The following is a 6,004-nucleotide window of genomic DNA, read 5'->3' as shown; positions in this document are numbered from 1 at the left end:
ACCTGACTGCCGGGGTTGCTGTTCATGTTGCCTGTGTTGCCTGTGGTGCCGCCTGCTGTTGGCCAAGGACAGTTGGCCCAGGACAGGACTCCTTGCCCACAGAGCCAGCTCCTGTCTGAACTGGAGTCCCGTGTTGGCAACGGGAGGGAGCAAGGCAGGAGAAGGGCTGCCTCTACAGTGACAGGAGACAGGTGGCTGTCAACCACGCCCAGGTGCATTCTCAGCCCCTCCCCAGACTGTTTCCACCTGAGGATGTTGTGGCAACAGCCTTGGTGTCTGTCTGTGTGGTGACGAGACAGATAGCTTGGGTTAAACACCTCACCTGACGGAGGCGAGGCACAGTACTCAGCCTTGCTGTCAGAAGAGGTTCCTCCCTTTTCCAAGTTGCCCAGGGACTCTTGGCCCTTTCGTTCTTGGGATTTCTCTGGGTTTTTCTGCCCAGTTACCTTTAACAGTGTAACAGCAAGAAGAAACAGGTATTGGGTTATCACTTTGTATTCAAAGATTTTTCTGAAAATACCTCCAGCTGCTGCCATTTGCCCAGCCAGGATGGCTCCGAACCTTCCCACCCATCCTGTCTTGTGTCTGTTTTCATTCTCCCAGCCTCCCCTCCTTCCCTCTCCTGGTGGGGTCTCCCAGGGTGGACACCATCCTTTCCCCCGCATTTATCATGTTCTGTCTGTTTCCTTTCAGTATTTTTCTGTCACCCTTGATTATCTCTCTGTCCTCCCTCCTGTCTCTTTAGCATTCTCTTTGCTTAGAGCCAGGGAAGGGCGGCAGGAAAGCTGCTATCGTTGCTGTGTAGTAGGGGAAGGAGCCTTTCTTATTTTTCCCCAGCTTCCCCCCACACACACACACCCCTCCTTTCCTAAGCAGAAATAGGTTTGGAGGTGAGATTTAAAGAACCAGGAGCTGCAGTGATTCTTACTGCTTGGCGCCTGGGCCCAGGACCTCCCTGCAGTTCCTTTTCCCTGCCTCCCAGTCACTCTGTCCCATAAGGACTCCAGCCAGCTCACTGCCAGAGCTGGTTGACCAGTCAGAAGTTACACTGGGTCAGCCTCAGACCCCAGGGCAGAGAAGTCAAGAGTTCCCCAGGCACAAGCCAAGACTAGGACTACAGCTGCCTCTTGGCAGCTTGGCTTCCTCTCTCCAGGTGAGTGGCAAAGAATGGAAAAATCCCTCGCCTGTTAGAAAATGTCTAAATGACTGAGCTGTGTTCCTCCTGCCCTAACCCCTGGGGCATCTAACGTCCTGCATGGCCCTGCCTGGTAGTTGCAGATCTGAACCCCACTGCCCATACACCGTGGGGCTGGAGGGACTCACCAGGCTCCCACCAGGTTTCTGACCAAGTCCTCATGCTCGCCCCTCCCCCCGACCATTGCTATGACCATGCTCTGCAGACAACCACCCTCTGGTTTGGTTCTATCCTTCAACAGGTCATCTGTGGGTGAGGAAGCAGGTGCAGGTCCCCAGGACCTCTAAAGAGCTCCATTCTGTCCACCTTGGGGCCATGGTGGGGGAGGGCTGACGGAAGGGGCTAAATGTATGGCGTTATCCCTGCATCACTCTCCACAGTGGAGTAGGAAACTGGAGGTGGGAAGGGCACATGGGAACAGCCTGGCCTTCGTACCACAGCCGCCGCCTCTAGATTCCTCTCCCGGGTTAAGGTATTTCCACAAGGACTTAGAATGTGGAAATCCCATCCCACCATCCCAAAGGAATGCACAGGTGGACCCCTGTGGTTGGGAGAAGTGTTCTCACCCAGCAGAGCTGAGGTTCTGCCATTTCCTGTCCCCGGGGAGCCATCAAGTTACCAGGGCAACAGGCTAGAATAAATCTTGTCCGGGTAAGGACAAGGGCAGTGTTGCTAGGGCAACTGATTAGGCCAATGTGACTCCAGGCTCTTTTTGTACCCAGCAGGCTAAGTCACCTGGCATCGACTACCAACCCATCTACCACTGCTCCTTACCCAGAACCCAGGCACCGAGATCCCTGCTGCTTCCTGCTTGATCTTTACCCACCGTTTAAGGTGACCTAGAGCTGCGCTCTGACAGCAGCCGTGATTTCACAGGACGGGTGTTGCCAGGTGGCTTGGCTGATGGGGAGTGGAAAGGAGTAGGTATGACGAGAACCTCCTGTGGGTAGTTTCAAATCAAACCTGTGGGAAAAGGCTCCAGGCCAGGGGCACCGCAGGTGGGCCCCATGGGTGCCCTGCTCTTACAGGCAGCACCCAGGCGGAAAGGGGGGGGCCTGCCGATGGCTTTTTTGTCCCTGCCACTTTGCACATTGGCATGTGGTACATAGATGAAGGCCACACTAGGGACTATGGCCTTGAACATACTGTTCTGGTGGCGACTTACAGACCCCCATACCTGCCTCTCCCTGGCCAACGCTGACCAACAGTGGCAGCTACCACTGTCCCCAGTGCACAACCTGAGCTGCCAGCACCTCGCCTGCATATTGATGGGCTTTGCTGAGGGGGGGAGGGGCACCACCTGCCAGCTGGCTGTTTACCCACCCTGAGGATGCTGGTTGGCTCCCGTATCCCACTCCCTGTATCACCCTTAAAGGGTGTTGAAGGATATAGCTAGCTTCCATGCATACTGCACCTTTGGCTCCTCCAGTACTCCAGCCCCTTCTTTCCAGGCCTGGGAAGTGGAAAAGCTCTACTCTTGCTGCTCAGGCTGTCCTGGCCCTTGGACTAATCAGGAAAGAATCAGGTTCCCTTGCTTCAGTACTCTTGTTACATCTTTTCCTGACACTGCTCCTCCCCAAACACCATCTTTAATGGAGGCTACACCTGCCCTTCTTCCCCTCCCCTCCCCAGTTCCCCGCTTTAGGTATCTTACTTCCTATCAGAGTGATGTCATGAGGTCTTCTAAGGCCCCCATTGGTGTCAACTGCTGGTTTGTCTTGTAGAGTGGGCACTGACCAGTGCCATCTTCCCCAAGTTAGTCGGTCCATGGGAGATCAGAAGTGAGTTGTCACAATGTTTGAATTCCAGTCCTGGCCTGGCAGCTCAGTTGGTTAGAGCATCCTCTGATTACTCCAAGGTTGCGGGTTTGATCCCCAATCAGGGTACATATAAGAATCAAGCAATGAATGCATGAATAAGTGGAACAACAAATGGATGTTTTTTCTCCTTTCCTCTCTCTAAAATTAATTAAAAAATTAAATGTCTGAATTCCAACCCCATCTCAAACCTCTCAGGAAACAAAGGGCAAAGGATACCCCCACCAGAAAGTCTGTACTGTGATCAGAGATTTCAGCTGGCCCATGGTGGCATTTTGGGGGGGCTGAGGTAATGGGGCAGCATGACAGACCTGCCCCTGCAGACGGCCTTTTCCTCCATAGAACCTTCTTCCATGGTCTCTTGACCTGGATTCTGGTGGGTACGGGCCATACACAGGGGAAATCCACAAGTTTACTTACCCCAAGACACCTCCTATCACCCCAAATCCAGAGAACCTTCAGCTCCTTGAAAGCACAATCCAGCGCTAGGTGGTCTGGTTCCTAGAATTACTCGGGAAGGAAGAGTGGGAAGGATATTGGAAAACCAGTCCTGAGTGGGAAGGACATTGGACTGCTGGAATCAGGAGAGGGGGCTGCTGTAAGGGTGGCGGGGCTCGGCTGCAGGTGATCCAGGCCTGCGGATTCCACAGCAGCACCATCACTGCTGACACCGTTACATGCTGCATTCTCATTCGCCTCAGCTGGTCACTTTCTCACCGTCAGCTCTAAACAATGGAGATGCCCCCAGGCTCCCTCCTGCAGAGCCCAGTCCCAGCGGGTGGGGTGGAGACTGTCCCGACTCAAACTCCACTTCCACCACGGGGCTGGCGTCCAGCGCGCGAGGGGGGGAGTTATGAGCTGTGGGAGGAGAGGAGGCGAGGGGAGCCTGCCAGGATCCATCTTCGGAGACCAGGGTGTCCTAGTCACTGGGGCACACGCTACAGGCAGCGAGGGGCCACTGCAGAACCCCTGCCATAAGCTTCATGTCGGGGCTGGAGAGAGGCCGGGCATCAGGACGGGTAGCAGCCACCTCTACCCCACTTCCGGCCTTTCCTCAGTCGCCTCATCCCCTCTGCCGGCCACTTGACTGCCTTCGGGCCGGAATGAATCTCGCAGGCGGTCACCACGGGGACACCAGAGTGCAAGTCGCTCGACGTGCATCTGAGTCCACCGAGGCTTCGCAGCCACTTGAGAAGCAGAAGTCCCAGCACCGCCGTTTCTCCTGCTCCGTGCAGAGCCCCCAAACCTCGAATGTCACCGGAACTGAAGTTTCGCTGGTGGAGCACCGCCCAAACTCGGCGTGAGCCTGGCGGGTGCGTGCACCAGCAGCCAGCGCGTGGACGCGCACCAGGGCCGCCCGATGATCCTCTGCACCTGTGGCCGCAGCCTGGGCGTGGCGGGGACCAGCGAGGTGGGGCAGCAAGTGTGATAGGATAGGGCACCTTCCTCGAGGTGCATGCAGCCACCGCAGTGAGGCCCAAGTTCGGGGTGGGCGGAGAGAATATGGGGCCAGGGTCCGATAGTGGATTTGGTCCATCCATAACCTCTCCCTGGTCTAGGTCACCGAAATCAAGTTCAAACATTAAGCGTTTACACTTGATCCGTTCGCAGAGCACAGTGACTCCAACACACTACCGCCCCCCCCCCCCCCCGCCCCACTTCCCCTCCCCGTCCTGTGATCATCCAGTTGTCCTTCCAAGGTTTCCAGTTGCCATAAGGATCCCGGGACCTGAACCCTCACTCCGTTTCAGGATGTCTGGCCTGTGACACTGTGGCCCAAGGGGCTGAGGTGGACATGAGGCCTGGGCAACAGTGTCTACTGTCTGGGCCTGGGTTTGGGGGTCCTGAGCCTGCTGCAGAAGCCCCAGGACACCCTGGCATCGTTACCTGGGGTCCCTGCTCAGTGTGTGCTGCTGTGGCCTTGCAGACTCCTTCTTCCTGAAACTCAGCCACTCGGGTGCACAAGTGGGTGCTGTGGCTATAAACAATAGATGTCATGGTGCCTGAAGCATTCATGAAACTCCTGGCCGCCATGAAGCGACTTAGGGACGCTGGTGCCAGTGGTAGGACTGAGCCACTGCCAAGGGGTCCTCCGATGAGCACCTCCAGATGCTCTGTCCCCTAGCCTCATGAGATCCGAGTCATCTGGGCCCGATCAAGGGGTATGAGCTGTAGTGGGTGCCTGGGTGAGAGAAGCAAGCAAGCAACCCTCCTGACCTGGGTGCTGGGGCATCAGCCTCATACCCCACACTCGGAGGGCTTAGAGGGGAGGGAACCACATACCCATGGGAGCCGGGAGTGACTGTGAGTCAATGGGAGCCCATGAGCGGTGGGTGGGCTACTTTATGATAGCACCTCCCCCCTCACCTTCCTTCTGCTGCCAACCCTGCTCCCCACCAGTTGTTCTAGGATTGGGAGGGCACTGAGTGCCCATGAGCTGTTTTCCTCTTCCTCAAGCTCCCTGCCCCTTTTCCTATAAGCCAGGGCCAGGGAGCCAGGGCACAGGCCCCAAGGCCCCCATCCCAGCACTGGGGCGAGCTGGAGAGCAGCAGGGTATCAGCCAGTCCAACTAGCCCAGGAGTATGTGTGCACCGAGTACATGGCCCCAGACCACTTAGAAATGGACAGTGCTATACTGGACCCCCACCCCCGCCCCCGCCAGCCACCTCAACTAATTGACCGGGACCTGGTCCCTCTGGAAGCATGAGGCAATGTCCCCCACAGCTACCCCAAATCAAGTTCCAGAACCAATTCTGGAGGCAAGGGTGAGAGTCTGCCAGGTCTATCTGACAGATGGAAAGTGAGATGAGGGAGAGAAAATGGCAAAGTTAGAATGCATTCCCATGTGTTCCCACAACTGAGGGGTTCTAAGGCACAGGCACCCCTGAGGGTGACCTACAGAGGCACCAAGCTGCCCCTTCGGAACTGCCGCCCACTCTGCCACTTCCAGCAGTGGGAAGTCTTCAGGAGGAAGTTCCCCAAGAAGTTAGAT

General features: G+C 56.3%; 1 long non-coding RNA gene across 1 annotated transcript; it reads left to right on the top strand.

Annotated features, from left to right (window-relative positions):
* Positions 1-929: 929 nt before the first annotated feature.
* Positions 930-3,190, top strand: LOC129148817 (uncharacterized). Its single transcript, XR_008555785.1, has 2 exons — positions 930-1,153; positions 1,921-3,190. It is a non-coding gene; the product is annotated as an uncharacterized LOC129148817 (long non-coding RNA).
* Positions 3,191-6,004: the final 2,814 nt, after the last annotated feature.

This window comes from Eptesicus fuscus, chromosome 4, assembly GCF_027574615.1.
Source record: "Eptesicus fuscus isolate TK198812 chromosome 4, DD_ASM_mEF_20220401, whole genome shotgun sequence".
Classification (NCBI taxonomy): Eukaryota; Metazoa; Chordata; class Mammalia; order Chiroptera; family Vespertilionidae; genus Eptesicus; species Eptesicus fuscus.
Note: the sequence above shows the minus strand (reverse complement) of the source record. Positions and strands in the feature narration are given on the sequence as shown.